This window comes from Enhydra lutris, unplaced genomic scaffold, assembly GCF_002288905.1.
Source record: "Enhydra lutris kenyoni isolate GAN:26980312 unplaced genomic scaffold, ASM228890v2 scaffoldscaffold48, whole genome shotgun sequence".
Classification (NCBI taxonomy): domain Eukaryota; kingdom Metazoa; phylum Chordata; class Mammalia; order Carnivora; family Mustelidae; genus Enhydra; species Enhydra lutris.
In genome coordinates, this window is record NW_019154132.1 from 7,161,570 (window position 1) to 7,179,443 (window position 17,874).

The following is a 17,874-nucleotide window of genomic DNA, read 5'->3' on the forward strand; positions in this document are numbered from 1 at the left end:
GCCCAGCTAAAATCTGGGCGGGGGCGGCGGTGGGGACCCGCGGGTACTGCGGGCCCCCGCACCCCCCAGCCCGAGCCGCCGCCGCAGCCGCCGCTCAGTAACACGTCCCCAGGAGACTGGCAGGAGCAACACGTGATGTGTCTACTTATCAGGGGGAGAGGGGGAGAGCGAGTCTCCGAGCGTGCGGGCGAGGAAGCAGGGCGGGGGGCCGAGGCGGGGGCCGGGACGACGGCTGGGGCGCCGGGGTCGCCAGCTCCTCGCCCACCTCCCTCCCCGTGGGAGAAGAGGAGGAGGGGAAGTGACTGCGGAGTTGATGAACTTTGCACATCCAGAAACGCCATTTTGATTCCTTTTCCGGAACAAGTTTGCATCTCTCCTCTTTCTCTCCCTGAAGCCCACCGGTCCCCACTGCATCATGCCTGGGAGCCAAGAGCCCTGCCGGGCCGTAAGTACGCGCCCGGGGTTCCGGCTCCCGGGACTCGGGTGGCAGCGAGATGTCTAGGGCTGAAGGGGAGCGACCTTTTAAAGAACTTTTGGGGATGGGGAGGGTGAAGTGTGCGGAGCGCGTTGTACTTTTTAAACTCGGCGTTTCCCGGAGCCGAGGACCCGAGCGCCCCACGCCGCGCTACGTGCGCTCGGGGCGGTGGGGCCGGCCTGGGATGAGCCGGGCAGCCCTCTCCCCTCGGGCTGCGCGCCGGGCCGCTCCTCCTCCTCCTCCCCTCCTCCCCCTCCTCCTCCTCCTCCTCCCCTTCCTCCGCTCCTTTTCCCCTTCCCGAGCTGCCGGCTCTGCCAACCAGCTCCCAGCGCTAGCCGCCGCGGCCGCCGCAGCGCCCCGCCGCCAGGACCTGATGCGCATCCATATTAGCCGTCCAAGCGCAGGAATCCGGCCCGACCCGCGCCGCCGCGCCCGCCGCGTAATTTATTTTTAACCAGCACCGCCGGGACTCGGATGGTGCGCGCACCGCCGGCCAGAAACATCTTCCCAGCGCTGCTCTCCATCTTCCGCCCTCTCTCCCCCGACATCCTCCCCCCCATGTGGGAGGGGAAACTTTTCTCCTACATACTTTCGAGTCCCTCTCGGGCCGAGAAGCGCGGAGATGACGGCGCCCGTCCGCCGCCGCAAGGTATCCGGGGGGTGCCCGCCTGGGGTGCTCGCTCGGGGGTGCCCGCTCGGGGCTGCGCGGTGGGAGCATCCGCCGCGCCCTGCTCGGCGGACTTTGATCCTCCCCGGCGGACGGCGCCGGCCGGGAGGGGGCCGCGGGCAACCCTGCGCCCTCCCCCGTCCCCGGCTCCTGGCTGGGGGGTCACGCCGACCACCGCCCCCGGGTGACCGGGGGAGGAGGGGGCCGGAGCCGTGTCCGCGCGTATTGTTCCCTTGCCCTTCCGTTGGCGGTGTACGTGTTTTCGTGGGAGCCATCGGTGTGGAGCGGAGCCTGCATCGCGGTGGGGGGGGGGGGGGACCTCGGCACCCGGCGCCGTCACGAGCACAGGAAGGAGGCCGGGAGCATCCGAGGCGGGGCCGGCCGCCGGGCCCGCTTCGCCGCCCAGCTGTGGAGCGCGCTCGGAAACTTTTGTCCGCCGCCCGCTGGACCAATTTTTCCCGAGTTCTGGGGCTTCCCTTCCTCCTCCCATCCCGGCCCGTAGCGCCGAGCACGGGGCGGCGGTTTCGGGGGGGGGGGGCTGGCGTCGGGGGGGACGGGACCCAGTGCTGGGGGGGGGGCACCCGGCCTCGGGCCCGTCCCCCCGCGCCCCCTCCCCACTCGCGGTCTCTTAGGAAACTGCGACCTTAATGGTTGCTAAGGAGCAGGGGAGGTCCTTCCCGTCGCCGGCCCCCTCCCTGGGAAGCGGCGTGTTTTCTGGAAGGGGCCGAGGGTCGCGTCGAGGATGTGGTGACTCGCTCCCCGGCCGCTCAAGGGGCCGGGCCAGGAGCGTGAGTGCGGGGCGCGGCGACGGAGCCCACTTCTCTGCGGGGCCACTTTCTTTTTCGGGCGGGCGGGGGGGCGGGTGGGGGGAGGCGGGGGTTGGCCTCGGGCAGAGCAGGGGCGCAGGGGGCCACGAGGACCCGGGGGTCGCGGGGACCGACCAGCGGGCGGGCGGGTTGACAGGCGCCGCGTGCAGCTCGCGTCCAGCGTCCGCGGTGCATCCGTGATGGGTTATAAAAGAGGAGGAAAGTGTTTCTCCTTGCTCAGCAGATTTGCCCTCCCTCGCTCCTTACTGGTTAGAAGATAGAACGTGAGCCCAGATCCGGACGAGCAGTTCACATTCCATTACGAAATTCTACACGGCTTCAGAGCCAGCAGCAGCGCACATTCGGGGCACTTTGGAGTTTTTTCTTTTTTGGGGGGATGGTGGGTGGTGGTGCAGAGAGATAGAAAGGTGAATAAAAAATATAACTTTTTTGGTATGCTGAAAAACCTGTCTGAGGGTTTTCATCAGTAGAAAAATTACGCCTCGTGCTTGTTGTAGAGTTTAGATTCAAGCCCAGCCTTTTAAAAGTCAATGGAAATAAAGTTTGTCTGTTGGATGGGGATGCTGGAAATAGAGAGGTATTTTGGTCTCAAAGACGAGACTTGAGATGATTTCTGCAAAGGCTGAGTTGCTAATGTGCATCCCATATTTTTGAGATCTTTTTCTCTTTTAGACACTAAGTGGTCTGTGCATATATGCGCATGAGTGTAGTCTGAAATAAGTTTAGTTGAAGTGGAAGGTGGAGAAAAGGGAACTGCAGAGCAAAGAATGGTTTTTGTTAGTTTTAGGTTGGTTGGTTGGTTTCCCTTCTCCCCATAGCCCTTAAAAGCATCCTCCAGACCTGGTGCTTTTCCAGTAGGCAGGTACGGTTCTAAGACATAGTGTTACCCGGAAGTCTAAGTTAGAGGCTGGAGTCCTGGCTGAAACTTTTTTTTCTTTTCTTAAGCATTTAGTTTTGTGCTTCCTTCAAGAGTCACACAGAACTTTTGAAGAAATGGGTTCGAAATTAGCCTTCAAATAATTTATGCAGCGGTGAGCCACTAATGTTCCCGGGTTTTTTGTTGTTGTTTGTTTGTTTGTTTGTGTTTTACCTCTGCATTTTGGAGGGAGCTTTCTGGGTGGGTACCCGCTGATGGATCTTGCTTTGATGTGTTTTATTAAACATCTGAATGTCTTTTATCAAGTTTTTAAATGTGTGAAAAAACACCTTCTCTCCCACCCACCCCCAATTTTACAAAAGAAAGGGAGAGCCCTTTGATTTGGTTATTTGTTTAGCTTGTGCTCCATTTTAGGCTGTTAATGAACTTGCACTGTTTCATCATTCTTAAAAATACTGCTAAGCAGGTTGTGTGGGGGGGATGTTTTGTTTTTAGAGGATTTGCTGGTTCTATGGTACCTGCTGCTGGTGCTTACTATTACAGGGCACACCATTCTCTGGGTGTTTCCGGATAACTATTGAATTTCTCATCGGAAATTCAGAGCCTCAGCCCTTATGGCAGACAGAGTTTGTTCTGTGATGGGGAGGATGGGGCTGACTCAGTTGGCACAGGTGATGCATCCATTCCTAACTATTTACATCTTCCAACAAGTGACCTTTTGATTGCAGGGTCTTTTATTTGAGATAGCTTCAGGCAGACTCCTGAGATCTTCCTTGCTTCCAGCACGGGTATAGGGTATAGAACGTTGAAGAAGGAAAACAAACCTACCCTGTTAGTGTGCATCTGATCAGGTTGTTTATTGGTTATCTGCTGTCTTGTTAGGCAACAGCTAGATGCCATGATGTGGCTTGCATTTTCACTCTTCAGTTTTAAACAGCTCTGTTGATCCACTTCCTAAGGTCAGTTTGGAAATCTTTGCTTGCCGTCCTTATGCTCAGTTGTTAACACCATTTATTGCCTTCAGCAAAGGAAAGCTCCTGGTTAAGGACGTTAAAAAATTCTACCCTTTTAGGATTCTGTATGATATAATTAATATAAATTTAACTTCTCCAAAAATTGGTTAAGCGTGCTCACTAGAAACAGAAGTGAATCCTTTTGATGTTTCTATTCATTATCCTTTTGAAAAGTAGGTGGTGCTTAAAAGGTCATAGGATAAGGGTTGCTAAGCAGCTAAACAGAAGGATGCTAAAATTAACCAAAGCATTTTTGAAAGGGAGTTCTTCCCTGTTTTACATTATTTACTAGATTTAATTAATTTCGGAATCCTCCGTGTCCTCTGACCAAGGAAGGTAGGCTGTTAGGTTTGTTTTGTTTTTGTTATCATATTTAAATAATCTCTCTTTCTTTTGTAAGTGTCTTTTAATTGAAGTTCAGGCTCTCTGACCAACTCTGGTGTCAGATGGCAGCTGGGCTGGGCGGACTTCTTGTCTGATACCCATGTGTTCAGGTTAAACCTCCCCTTCCTGAGGGTACACGAGCAGCATCACCTTCGTCCATCTCTTTATTGCAGGTTGTTTGGTTTGTTTTGGAAAATCTAGCTCATCCACAAAGTGATGTCTTCCTTTACTCTTTATTGAGCAGACTTGCATCCAAAAGATAGAAATGTAATATAGTATCAAGAGTATGCAGTAGAGTCCCTCCTGATAGCAGGACCATCATTGCCTTCCCCCTTTCCTGAGATTAGATTAGGCTTTCCTAGGAGCCCCCCACAGTTTTTCATACCTTTTAGAAAATAATCATACTAGGTGTGGAATATCTTTGGAAGGGTGACCAAATGTAAAAATAAATAAATAAGTAAAAAGTGTGACTTACTTACCTAACATTTCTGCTGAGAGTAGGTGTAATAAGGGTCTTGAACTTGTGCAGTGAGAGAAATGGTTGAAGTGTTAACTGAAGTCCTGGTTGGTAAGCATCCTCTCTTGGCTGAAAGGCAAGCCGGCTGTTCTAAGTCAGAAGTTTCCCCCTCGCAGTTGCTTCAGGACGTCTGACCTACTGAACAGGCAGAGTTGAGTAACATTTTTTATATCCAAGTATAATTAAGAAATTGGATGGGTTTTTGGGAGGGGGCAGGGTACATGAGCTCTCTTCCTCGCTCTCTCTTTCAGACTTAGAAAGTGATTTTTGAGTAGAAAGAGGCACAGCCCTCTTCGAAAAGCAAGGGTCAGATTGTGTTTTCCACACCCCGGGGGGCCTCCCCATAAATCAGAGTAAAATGTGTACCGTATGAAACAGAGGGAGGCATACAGTGTGCTTTCTGAAATGCATCACTTATTTTTAATTTCCCCACTCCCATAGAAGGCAGGGTAGAGAGGAAAACCATCTGCTGTGTTTGTACCACGACTGAGGTAGCAGAACAGGGAAGGTGGGGAGTCAGGGAGACAGACTTTTTACGTTGGCTGCCCTGGGGCACAGTGTCACCGCCTACGGTGCTGGTCTCGGCAGTCTCTGGTCACCTTTGGGGTGCTCTCCGTTCTTGTGAAGGGAAGCCAGTGTGGAGTGCAGCCAGGGATTGTGGTCCCTGTGGGTTGGTGGAGACCGAGCACAGCCTGGGAAGAGGGCTCCGGGAGCTGTTCCTTCCAGTTCCTGGTGCATCTTGTTTCTAAGGGTACTCAGGGTACAGGTGAGCCCTTCGGCCCATCGGTGAAGGTGGTGGCCTGTGAATAAGGTGCTTCAGACAAAAGAAGTGGGAGAGGGTGGAGATGTTTGCTCAGTGTGATTCAAGTAAGTAATGCTAAGAGAATTTGAAAGCCTCTGTAAAGTCCCCAAGACTGGGGAGACTGGGTGCTGCCTGCCCTTGCCGGATTCATCTCAGGCCTTTCAGACTCTCTGAGGGCCGGTGGTCCTGATAAGGTAGAGATGGCCTAGGGAGCACCCCCCACCCCCATTTCTTTGTCAGCTGGCCTGACTGCTGTGAAAAAGTCACAGTGGGGGTAATTAGATAAAGCTTTTAAATGGCTCTATTTGTTTTCCCCCTGGCTTGCTTAGTATCTCTTTTTCCCTTCCTTTTTCAGAGGCCAGTGGGGTAGGATGGTCAAAAGAATGTGTGAGGCTTACTGGCGTAATGACTTTTTAAAAATTTCAGCTTTCAGGAGAGTGTACCTTGCACAAAGTCTTCACCCTGCTTTTATGAAGGCCTTGAACAGAGATTCAAATTTTATCCTCAGAGCAACAAGACACAGCGAGGGTTAGGCAGGTGTATTGACCCATTTTACAGCTGTGCCGGTTTCCACGCTGGCTGGTGCCTAATCCCGGTCTAGCTCCATACCACACCTGCTTTTCAAAATCCGCCTAGCCTCAGAACACGGAGCATTAAATACGAGCCTGCGTGTGTGTTTTAAATGAGACCCAACCCTTTTCACAATAATTCTGTGTTGAATTTGAAGATGTAAGGCAATTAAAAAGAAACTTTTTAGCCTTTATCTCTGTGGATGAACGTGATGATACACTTTTTATTTTTCTTCAGTAGGTTTTCTACCTCCTGGAATTGTTGTAAGGATAATAAATGTTCCAGAAACTCAAACTCTATATATGGAAGAAAGTGGTATATTTTGAGCTCAGGAAACTTTGTGGGTATCCACTCTGGATTTCCTTTCCAGAATTGTGTGCAACTCCGGGACTTGAGGCAAAACTCGCCTGGGGTGTCTGTTCCAGCCGAGGATATGCAGCACTTTCCTTTTGCCTTGGGTGCTGAGGGACAAACAGAACGAGTCAATTTTTCTTAATGAAGTTCACTTGGGGTGGATTTTAAGGACAAGGCACGTTGTAAGCTTTGGACTCATCCTTTAAAGCAGTGGTTCTCAGAGTTGGCGGTTTGCCCCCAGGGGCATTTGGCAATGTCTGGAGACATTTTTGATTGCCCTGCTTGGGGGAGGGGTGCCACCGGCCTCCAGTGGGTAGAGGCGCAGGATGCTGTTACCCATCCCACAGTGCAGCGGCTGGCCTCACAACAAAGAATTATCCAGTCCAGAACATCAGTAGGTGGAGGTTGAGAAAGCCTGCATTAAAGGTACGGCCGGCGTGGCCCGTGTCCTGTGCACCAGTAGCCCGGGTGTACTCCGTGGAGGCCACATGACCTATTTGCAGATCTGAAATTTCATAAAGCAAGTGAGCTCCCATTACATGCCTGTAAGGTACCACGGTTGGCACATTCAGGGTTTCACAGAAAATTCAGGGTTGGGGAAAACATTAAGTGGCGTTAAATGTATTTAAAAGCCCCGTAGTAAATAAAAGTTCTAGAACTCATCTGCTCCTAAAGCAAACCAGATTCGTTGGCACTGGGTAGCTGCTCAGAGTCACTCAGTTATTGGGAAACTCGCTTTGGTGCTGTCATCTGCCAGTTCTCCCTCATGTTTTGAGTTACGCGGAGTGTATCTCCCCCCCCCCCATGTGTTTGAACTAGCCTTTACTCGCTTGACGGTCCGTGTCTTTGCACTCGCAAGTGCAAAAGAAGTCTCCCTTTGTTTTGTTTTGTCAAGTTTTTGCAAAATTCTTACATAACTATCCACCCTTTTCACAGGGCAGCGTTTGGGAACCGGTCTTCTGTCCCTACATCTCCTGAGGGGGTGGCTGGCAGGTTGTTGCCATAGCTGGAAGGGATGGGGAGGGAACGTGGGGGAAGACACAGTGATTATTTTGATGTTCTCAGGACTCGACTCCTGGATCTCACATACGTGAAAAGGTAGTTGATTTAAAGAAACAGATTGTGGTGTGTGAACTTGAAACTGAATTTCCTCAGGCCCAGAAAGGTCTAGGATAGTGACAGGAGTGATCTTGAAGCCACAGGTGCTACTTGCCTGACCCTTGTTCCCTGTCGCCACCGCCCCCCCACCCCACCCCAACCCCAGGCCTCTGTCACAGGGGCGGGAGGTGAGGAGCTGAGAAGGAGGCAGGAAGAGAGGGAGAGTGAATTCCAGAAAGGGAAGGGCTGGATGCCTGCGCTGGGAAGTAGCAGTTAGCCCTGAGATGGCCTGGGCTCCCTCTGACCTTAGAGAAACATGTGGCTCTTGAAGCTAGCTTTTTTTTTTTTTAAAAGCATCCTAAACCCGTTGGTAAACAATAAGCATGGGTCCACATCTGTTCATGCTGCTTTTGCTCAGGGACCCGCTCTGAAGTCACCTTGACCATCCTGTCCCAAGTAGTAGGAGCCATGGACTCTCTGTGCTTTTCTGCCCTCTCCCCTAGCTTCTAATCAGGCAGCTCCCTGCCCTCTGTCTCCATTTATAGCTCTTCCCAAGCCCAGACCTTTGGTCTCCCAGCTCTCCTGCAGGTGCCCCAGAAGTCACTTGTAAAAATAAAAGCCCTCCCCCTCCCTTCTAGAAGGTGGTCTGAAACACACCATCCACCCAGTCTTCGGGCCAGGAAGCGCTTGGCCATCCTGGCTTGCATCTGTCTTAGTCCCGAAGTCCAGTGACCAGACCGTCCCGGAAACTTCTCGCCGGTCGGACAGGCCCCTGACCTCGGGGCCTCATCATGTCGCAAACAGCTCCTCAGTTAGCTTCCCGCCACCTGTGTCTCCCCGCTGCCTTTCATCCTTTGCTCTGCTCAGAAACTCAAGCTGTACATGGTGTTTGCCTGCTGAGAAACATCTCTTGGCTCCCCTTGTCTACAGGAAGAAATCCAAACTCCTCATCTTGGCACCCGAGGACCTTCATCACCAGCTTCCAGGCTGTCTGACTAGTTTCAGCTCCTGCCACTTCTGGGCACCCCTGACGCACTGAATGATTTCTGACTGTCTCTGTGTTCGCTTGTCCTTCACTCGGGCTTTCCCCAGCCGCTTCTAGAACAATGTCTTCCATCTTCCTTTGAGACCACTCTCAGAAACTGCCTCTTCCAGGGAGACGCCAGTCCTCTGTCCAGAGTAACTCTTACCCCCCATCCGTCCGGTCTGTCGTAATTTACCTGTTGACGTGTTTTCGCCACCTCAGGAACAGGGAGGGACTTTGACTCTTGTTTTTCCACTAGGAATTGCGTAGTATGTCGATTGGACCCATTTTCTAATACAGAAGCGAGATTTTCTGGAGAAGAGCACATATAATTTGGTAGCTAAGTCCTAAATATCAGTACAGATTGAGAGAAGGAAACAAAAGTAACTTGAGTTTTCAGCAAACCCGTCAATGCAGAGACAGGGTGCTAAGTGCACACCGGTGGAAAAGGATTTTGACTTACAGAAACTTTAAAATAAAACTTCGCTCAGCTTAATTTACTCGAAATTAAAGAGAAAAAAAAATCTTTGTTAATGCCTGATTGCACTAAAAGCTGTCTCACTAGGGCCCTTACTAATTATAACCACTTTTCATGGCTCTCGGTTTGAAGTTTATATTAAATAGGAGAGATGGGCACACAGATCAAAGACCAAAATCATTTCAGAGCTCCAACGTGTGGGCCCATTTTCTCTGCTTAGTTAGATTTTTGTTTCATTAGTGGTATGAGTTAATAGGAGTGTTGGTCTGTGTATAATTTAACTTTTCTTTTTTCCGTTACTCCTTGGATTTAAAGCAAAATACTGAACCAGAAACCTACAGGGCATAGATCTTGCTTTATTTGTGTGTGTGTGTGTGTGTGTGTGTACACGCAATATCCGTACTTGATAGAAGTTGATTATAGATCATACTTACAGAAAGAATCGTTTCACTGTTTTAGAGGAGCTTCCTTTATTATTAAAAAAAAAAAAAACCCACTTCTAAATACACAGAATCATCCCAAATTGTTTAAGTTTCTTTTAAGAGAGGTGTATATAGCTTCAGAAATAAGGGAGATACCAGAGAGGTTGGGTCAGAGAGAAACGTTTTGCTTATGGACCCTTTTGTACCTAAAGTTTTTTTAGAACTGCATAGTGGAAGGTCTTGGTATCCTTTATATAAGATGAAATCCTAGCTGATTAAAAATATATTCCTGCCTTTAAATAGTTCTTGTGCTTACCTGATAACTAGAGTTTAGGCCCAGATCTAGCAAATACATTCAGATCTAATAGTCTAACTCTGTTGTATTTCTGAGGAGGCTTGTGTATTTCTCTCTCTCTGCTGTGGAAAACAGATTTCTTAAAAGTCATTTCTCTTCCACTTAAGGGCTTTTCATTGTTGTTTCGAGGAATAATTATATAAAACTGTTTAGTGAACATCTCAAGCAGGTTTCCTGTGACTTGGTTAGTTAATCCTGTATTGGATCAAACTATTCTTCTTAAAATTTTAAACTGAGTATAACTTAAAAGAGGCTTACCTTGTACATCTCTAAACTTAATTTGTATTTAAATCATGAAAATAAGGTTTCTAAGAACTGTTTGTTGTTCAGGAGCTCAGTAAAGCTTCACAAGCCCTTTTCCTAATATATTTTAATCACGAGTTACTATCAAACCCCATCTGCTTTTAGAAAACGGTTTTTTTACCCCCACATTTGCCGACCTCATAATGTTAATTTTTTTAACATTTACATATCTTTATTTGATTTTTATTTAGTATTTGAATATATGCCATCTCAAGGCTGCAGTAAACACCGGGAGTGCTGGTAGGAGAAGGAGACAGTTGCTAGCTTCATGGAGGTTGGAAAACACCCATTCAACCACTAAGTCGTGTACTTCTGTGCCAAGTGCTAACAGTGGAGTGTAGAACAGGAACCTACAAAGTTTAGCTTCTGTGTGGGGGAGGATAGAGGATACTGGGAGGCAGGTTACGGGAGGCGTCCCGTGGAGCTAATACCTGAAGGATGGTGGAGGGAAGGAAAGTGTGTTGGAGAACAATTTATACAAAGGCCCTGAGGTTGGAGGGGAAGGTGGTGTTACCCACCGAATTGAGAGAGGCAGTGTGTGTGTGTGTGTGTGTGTGTGTGTGTGTGTGTGTGTGTGTGTAGGGAAAAAAAGACACAAAAAATGAATGACAGCCCAGTGAGGTAGGTGGGGGCTTTAGCACACTGTTTGCAACCCACAGGTATTTGGAATTTGTCTTAGGAACTTAAAGGGTGTTAGGCCAAGGAATGGCACAATGAGATTTGCATTTTCAAAGATTATTCCTGCTCAGAGTGGAGAATAGACTAAAGGACAAGGAAGCAACTAGTTGCTTTCTGTTTGCAAGATCCCTTAGAAGCCTAGTTTTTCAAAATTTTGAAAACCAGTTGTGGCTTGGCTATGGTGGCCATAGAGGTGGGGAGCCCTGAAAGGCTTTGATAGAGATCTAAGTGGCGGCAAGGACTGGCTCCTGCGTGGGGTAGGTTGGCGAGGGAGAGGGAGAGATGGCTTCCAGGACTCTGGCTTTTGTCGTGGGCGAATGGGGGTGCCTTTCCCTGAGATTAGCATGCTGGATGAAGCAAGGTTTGTAAACACAGTATGTCTCCTGTTCCTTAAAGAAGGATTTTTATGGTTTTCAATGCTTACAGGATCTTCTCTACTTGTACTGTTTTCATTGGTTAAAACGTGCATGCCTGGCCTGGCTAAAAGCATGAAAAGTACAACTATAGTTAAAAAAAAAAAAAAAAAAAGTGAGAAAAGGAATCAGACAACTTGCTTCCTCCTTCCCTCCTCTTCCTTCTTTCCTTTTAATTTCCTGATACCAGAAAGAGATGGCAGATTTTCTTGTAGATGGCCCGAGCTTCTGAATGCTTTTCAGATGAGATCTACAATGAAATCTTGAGAGCATTTAAGTTTCTGCTTGTTTTAGTGATGGTTCGTGTGTTTGACTTATGAGCATGGGGCTCAGGGGAGGAGGCTTTGGGTGCGAACCAAGGTAGGACTCGCAAAATTCCCTGAGCCTTTGACTTAGGAGTGTCAGAACTCCTTCACAACCAGATTTTCCAACGTGTTTCTTCATTTCTCAGTGGTCACCTGACACCCTGCGTGTCTCAGAACTCCATCAGCATTTTGCTTGACCGGTAATCTATGTGAAAACAAAGTTCATTCAGCAAACAAAACTTGCTATTATATCTCCTGTTATATCTACTGGGCTTTACACTTGATCTGTGGGTGTCGAAGGAAAGGGTTTAATCCCTGCCACAAGGAGTGGAGCTTGTTCCCACTGAGCGATGGTCTAGCCTGTATTTGAACACCTCTGGCGATGGCAGCCTCGCTCCTCCCAGGCAGACCTTGGGTTTTTACTGCGTTAATTAACTTTTTTTTTTTTTTCCAACGCAAACAAATCTTTGTGGAACCAGATAGAAAGCGACATGTTTTCCACTGAGTTGGTAAAAACTAGAAGCTGGAGTACAGGCATGCTGCCTCTTAACAGTCTGACTCTCAGAGCTCTGTCCCTGAGTGCCGCCCTCAGTGACTTTCTCCTGCACTGGAAGTCCTGCTTCCTGAGGGGGGCGCTATCTGCCTCACCTGCCTGCACAGCCGTCCCCTTGTGGGTGAGCAGGGACCCCATCCCTGAAAGTGATCTCACAAGAAAGCATTAGCCGTGCTCCTAGTTTGGGTGAGTGCTTTCCCTGACATTCTACAAATGACTCATCAGAGCCTCAGGTGAGCCCCGGCGTGTCCCAGAGATGCTTCTCTTTTATGGTATCGATCCTCACCAAGCTAGCGTGAACATCCCGCCATGCCCCAGGAAGTGCCGTTTGTTCGCCCACCTTGGGATCAACCTGGTTTTCCGTTTCTAGCTCAGGAGCTTGGGTGTCCTGTCGTCACTGCGACCATCAGCCCCGTTAGAACAGACACCACACGTTATTCCAGCCCTGTATTTGGTAAGATGAACCATTTAGGATTTAAAAAAAAAAAAAAAAAAAGGAAAGAAAGAAAGAAACTCCACAGAGACCTCATCATGTCCCACTTCTTTCTAATTGGCATAGCTTGGTGAGGAGATGCTGAAAATTTTCAAACCTGGGTGTAAGCTTTTTTTTTTTGAAAATTGAAATCGTAAGGTACTATGCAAACAACTTCAGTCTTCCAGCCTGAGGTGTGGATTTGGGGGTTCTAACAAGAAGTTTGTTGCAAATACAGCTTACTAGATAGGGGCCTTGTGAATATCCAAATTAGCCCTCAGTAGTATATTCATGGCCAATTATCGGGTGACAAACACACATAATCTCACTTTCGGATAACCCTTCCATAGCTGCAGACGGTGGTGACGACACACATTATCTCTCGGGTCATTAATTTTTCTCCGGACAGTTGTGTTTTTACACCCGGCTGCCCCTCGTGGAAGGGCTCGGTGGTGTTAGGTTCCCTTGGCGTTGGGGTGTTGGAATGTCCCCTGCGTGGCTACCTTCTGGATAAATTAGACCATCTGCTGTGTTAAAGATTAAGTGGATGAAAATTTAATATATTTTATGTAAAGCTCCTGAAGAGGTTAGTGAAACAAGTTAATAAAGAAATACATGCTTTGGGGATTTAATGCGCTTTCTTCGGAGAATTTCACAGTGCTATCGGGAAGGCCTGGCTGTGAGGTGTTCTTTGGGCTGATCTGTGACATGCCCCTTCGTTGTGAGCCCAGAGCCACTGTCGTCTGGCGAAGGATGTGGCGTTGGGATAGGTGCAGCGAAGATGACTTTTTCCTCGGGGAAGTGGCTGCCCTGCCTTGGGAGAGGGTGAGAGTCCCAGGCACACGTGGTCAGGTCATGGCAGTAAGCACTGAGAACCCAGATGGTGGTTACACCTCTTCTCATTTTCATTGTTGTTCTTGTTTCCTTCTCTGAGCGGCGCCTGTTGTTGATGTGGATGATGACCATGGCATGTGGGCTGAAGCTCGCTCTTTATCAGTCCACTGGAGAGTCCGTGGGGCACAGTCATGTTCCATGCTGTGGTTATCCTCAAGAAAAAGCGTGGGGGAGCATACGTGTCTTGGGGAGGGAGTGAGGTCAAATCATGATATTTGGAGGATGTGATCAAAATGGCCCAGCACTTTTATTTCACGGCTGTCTTGATAGTCCCTGGAAATCCCTGGAATTTCGGAAGGGCTCCTGTGGGCTGGCCAGTCCTGGGGCCAATCCTGCAAGTAGCTAGTGCTGTAGCCCTTGTCTCTCCAGAAAGCTGCATGCAGACGAACCCACCCTTAGACAGCAGGAACTGGGATGTGGTCATTCATAGTACAGAGGAGTCTACCTAGGGTGCATTTTAAAAAGTTCAACAGACCACATTTGGGTTTATAGACCACCTTTGGTGAGAAACATCACTAGTCAGGGCCCACCCGTGTTTGCTTTAAGTCAGCTAAACCAGAAGGTTAAGTCTTTCAGTTTCTCTTCTGCCCTTGCTAGACTTAATCAATGACTCCAGTCTGATAACAGAATTTTCAAGTGCTTCCACTTTAATTTTCACCCTTTTCTGACGGTTGGGCTTTTCATGTGGAAAAACTCTTCAGCGTGGGTACTGGGAGCCACAGTAACAACATCTAACGTTTATTGAGCATGTACTAGTAACCGTTATCCTGGATTCTTGACACAGATCATCTCCTCCACTCCTTGCAAAGACTCTTGGACGCAGTGATGTCGTCAGGCACCCTCATTATTCAGATGAGGAAATGGAGACCCAGAGTGGCCACCAGCTAGTGGGGATCAAACGGGGCAGCCTGAGTCCAGAACCCAGGCTTGTAGCCACTGCTCAGTGACCTCCCATAATGACACAGTACATTCATCAAGTAAATACTGCCTGAAACCTGCCACGTACAGAGCTCTTTGATGCCCATCAAGGGGAAGCGTGTGTAAGAACAGACACGCGACAGGGTTGCTGGCTTCCGGGAAGCGGGTTATCTGGCGTGTGACGAGATGAGTTCAATAGACCGTGACTTCAGTGGAAGATCAGGAGGGGAGAAGTGTGATTGTTGGAGTGAGAGGCTTGCAGAGACCATGCTGGTTCGCAGATCAGCTGGAGGGAAGGGGCTGTCCCCTGAGCCTCCGGCCGGCCCTGTAGGAAAGACCCAGGGGTAAAGCCCTGAACAGACCTTTCTAGAAGATAAAATTTCCCCTAGGTCTCCATCGGAGAGGTTCCAGTGGATGGGAGGTTGTCTTTGACACAGTGAGGGATGTCCCCCAAAGTGAAACAGCACGGGCGTGGACTTGGGGCTCCTGCTGGTGCCCTGTGCGATGGATGGTGGGGTGCGTGCCTGTCTCTCGGGTTCTTCCTTGTGGATGCCCACTTTCAGCCTCACTGGAAGTGCTTGAGCTCTGCTTCAAAGTAAGAGTTGTACGTGAGCCACTTTGGAAGAGTCTGGAAACTGTCGGCTCTGTAATCAAGTGGGTGTTGCTTTGGGCTTTTGTCAGGGGCCAGTGCCTTGGGAACAGTTCCCTTATTTTATGTTTTAATGGGTTGTCTTTTAATAGATAAATTCAATATTTTGCCTCAAGGTGTTGGGGTTCAGGTCCGGTGACCTAAGAGGCCTGTGGTAACTAGCGAAGTGGGTGCAGCAATTGGTCTAATTACTGACCTGATCTTAAAATTTGTCCATATTCAAGGGAAGTATCGTTCTTTGGTTGCTTTGCTTTTTAAGTAGTGGGAGCCCTGTGGACTGGAGGGCAGTGATAGAAGGATGTCCTGTCTGCCTTCAGATGTTCTTGGGAGGGAGGTCACCATTGTGCATTGATCCTGCCCTTTTTGGGGGTTGCCTGAGCAAGTTATGGGAATGGGCAGATCTTGAATTGCAGTGAGCACTTGATGGTCTGTTTCCTGTTTCCGGTGGGTCTGTGGAGAAGGACTGTTCTGAAATTGGTAACAAATAGAAAATTTTGGCCTTGTGTGCCACCAGCTCAGTTATAACCGAGCTGTCTTCTGTTTAGTGCTCCCATCCTCCTCCTCATGGTCATTTTGCCCATGGCAGTTTGAGTTTCAGGAGGACTAGTGACAGGAACTCTGGATTGGGAGACCAGCAGTCTGCTCCTTTGCTCATCTGTGGGGTACCACCATCATCTTCCCGGCCTTGGGAGTGGGAATCACTTCCGGGACACTCTCCCCGGATACTGTTCTGGGGGGAGGGGTGCAAGGATGAGTAAAACACGTGCTAACACTCACCAGTGCATCCCAGCTGGTGGGGACCCGGGGCAGGCAGGACACCGGGAGTGGGAAGTGGTGGGGGAAAGAGGAAGTGATGTCTTCAGATGCAAAAGGCTGGCCACGCAGAGAACCAGGCGCAGGGAGGGGGTGGGGTGGGGAACTGACTTCTAGGCAGAAGAACCCTGTTCAGTCCTGGCCCCAGAGTACAGAAGTACGGGGTTTCTTTGGGGCTGGGGTAGGGCAGGAGGTGGAGTGTGGCTGGAGGAGAGTGTTGGGGTGTTGAGATGAGTTAGGCACGCGTCGGGTATTGAGATGGCATTCTGGAAAAATAGACGGGCTAGGGTGTGTGGGCCGTGGTGAGCCATCACAGGCTTGGAAACGGGGCCGTGATGTGAGCGGCGGCCTGTCTCGATTGGGAGGTGGAACACAACACAGATGGTAACGTTAATAATTTCTGTCACGGAAAACTGATTGTCTAGGTTACGATGCAGTGAGCTGGGGGCTACCTCCTATGTTGAATTTTTGTCTCTGAACAGAGAAAGAGGACTGCTAACCCTAGAAAAAGGAGGCCGTGGAGGAGACGGCATGTCCAGCAAAATGCAAAATGAACTTGGAATTTGGTGCCGCGTTTAATAGAATAATTTATCCCCACCCCCAGCCCCTCTTTCCCCGAGAGATTTTTCTGCCCAGGGTGTTGCGTGGGCTACCCTCTGAAGGCTGAAGTGGATTGAGAGAGGTGGGATCCTTATTCAGCAGCTAGAACTCAGTCAGCGATGTGTCACCTCCCTCAGTTGTGTTTTACTCATGGGTGCTTATTTAAGGTCATCAGGGAGCCGAATTAGTTAGAGCAGAGAGACTTCTCTCTTTTCCCTCTGAGGGTAGACACTGGGAGTCCGAGGGGACTATTTATGCTAATTATGATCACCAGTTTGCCAGCTGGGAGGAGGGAACGGGCTGGCAGAGGGAGCAGGCTGAGGGCTGGCTCCTGTGCAGTCCCGGCTGACCTGGGGGTGAGGGCACTGCTGGAGAGGGTGTGTTCCCGAGGAGGAAGCGGGGTGGGCTAGTGGGTGCTCCTGTTCATGGGACCATATATGTGCCTGCACCCAGGGGACGGCTCTGCCCCTCCTCTACGCCCTCTGCCCTCTGGTTCCGCCTCCCTCTCTGAGGATGACATCAGCTGGGAAGGGGGGATGCCCAGGTTTTAACACCCCCTAACCCCGTGTGTGTGTGTGTGTGTGTGTGTGTGTGTGTGTGTGTGTAGGGAGTCAGGGAGTCAGATAGCAGTCCCCCAAGACCATCAGTGGTTTATTCACTATAGTAAGGACACGATATTGCCTTTATTCTCAGGTTTCAAAGTCCTTCACCCTCCGGGGAGGACATGTCCGACTTTGTACCTGTGGCTTGATGCATTTCAAAGCTGGTACTCCTGGACTGAGGGAGCTGACTACGAGGGTTGTGAAAAATGTGGGGAGGCCCCCTTGATCCGGGCGGTGGGGCACAACACAGATGGTGATGTTAATAATTTCTATCACCTAAAACTGATTGTCTAGGTTACGATGCGGTGAGCTGGGGGCCAACTCCTGTATTGGATTTCTGTCTATGAACATGGTCTTTCATTTGCACTAGATGTGAGGTGGAGGAAATGGGGTGCTGGTCCGCTCTAGTGGAGCTTTGGGGGACCAGCCAGGGGGTGGGGCGGGAGGCATCTTCCTTGTGCTTGTTTGACCGAGTGCACTGGTTCCAGAGGGAATGCCCCTGGTCTGCCCCAAGCCTTGTGCTGGGTGGTCGCCTGCCTTACTCCAGTGGAGGTAGGACTCCCCTCTTTTTAGGGACAGGAAGCTGAGGCTTAGCGGTGCCCCTGTTTCTGAACCAGTGTCAGACGGCTGGGAAGCTTTCTGTCCTGGCCGATCTCCACCATCTTAAGGGACGTTCTTTTGTTACACAAAATCGCATTACACCTTGGTACCTGGAGAGCTCCTAGCCCGTATTTCTGAACCCTGATTTGGTTCATTTGTCTTGACTCCTGAACAGTTTGTTCGGATTGGAGCACAACATGGTATTTGAATG

At 49.8% G+C, this 17,874-nt stretch overlaps 1 protein-coding gene across 5 annotated transcripts in view; it reads left to right on the plus strand.

Moving 5' to 3' along the window:
* Positions 1-298: 298 nt before the first annotated feature.
* LOC111156656 (ras responsive element binding protein 1) overlaps positions 299-17,874 on the plus strand; it is a 128,173-nt gene continuing 110,597 nt past the window's right edge. For 4 of the 5 annotated variants that reach the window (XM_022517680.1, XM_022517681.1, XM_022517684.1 and 1 more), the window contains exon 1: positions 299-445. The gene's annotated coding sequence lies outside the window, so the exon portion shown is untranslated. Of the gene's footprint in view, positions 446-907; positions 1,125-17,874 lie in introns of those variants that run through there. The other variant, XM_022517683.1, reaches the window with a different exon arrangement.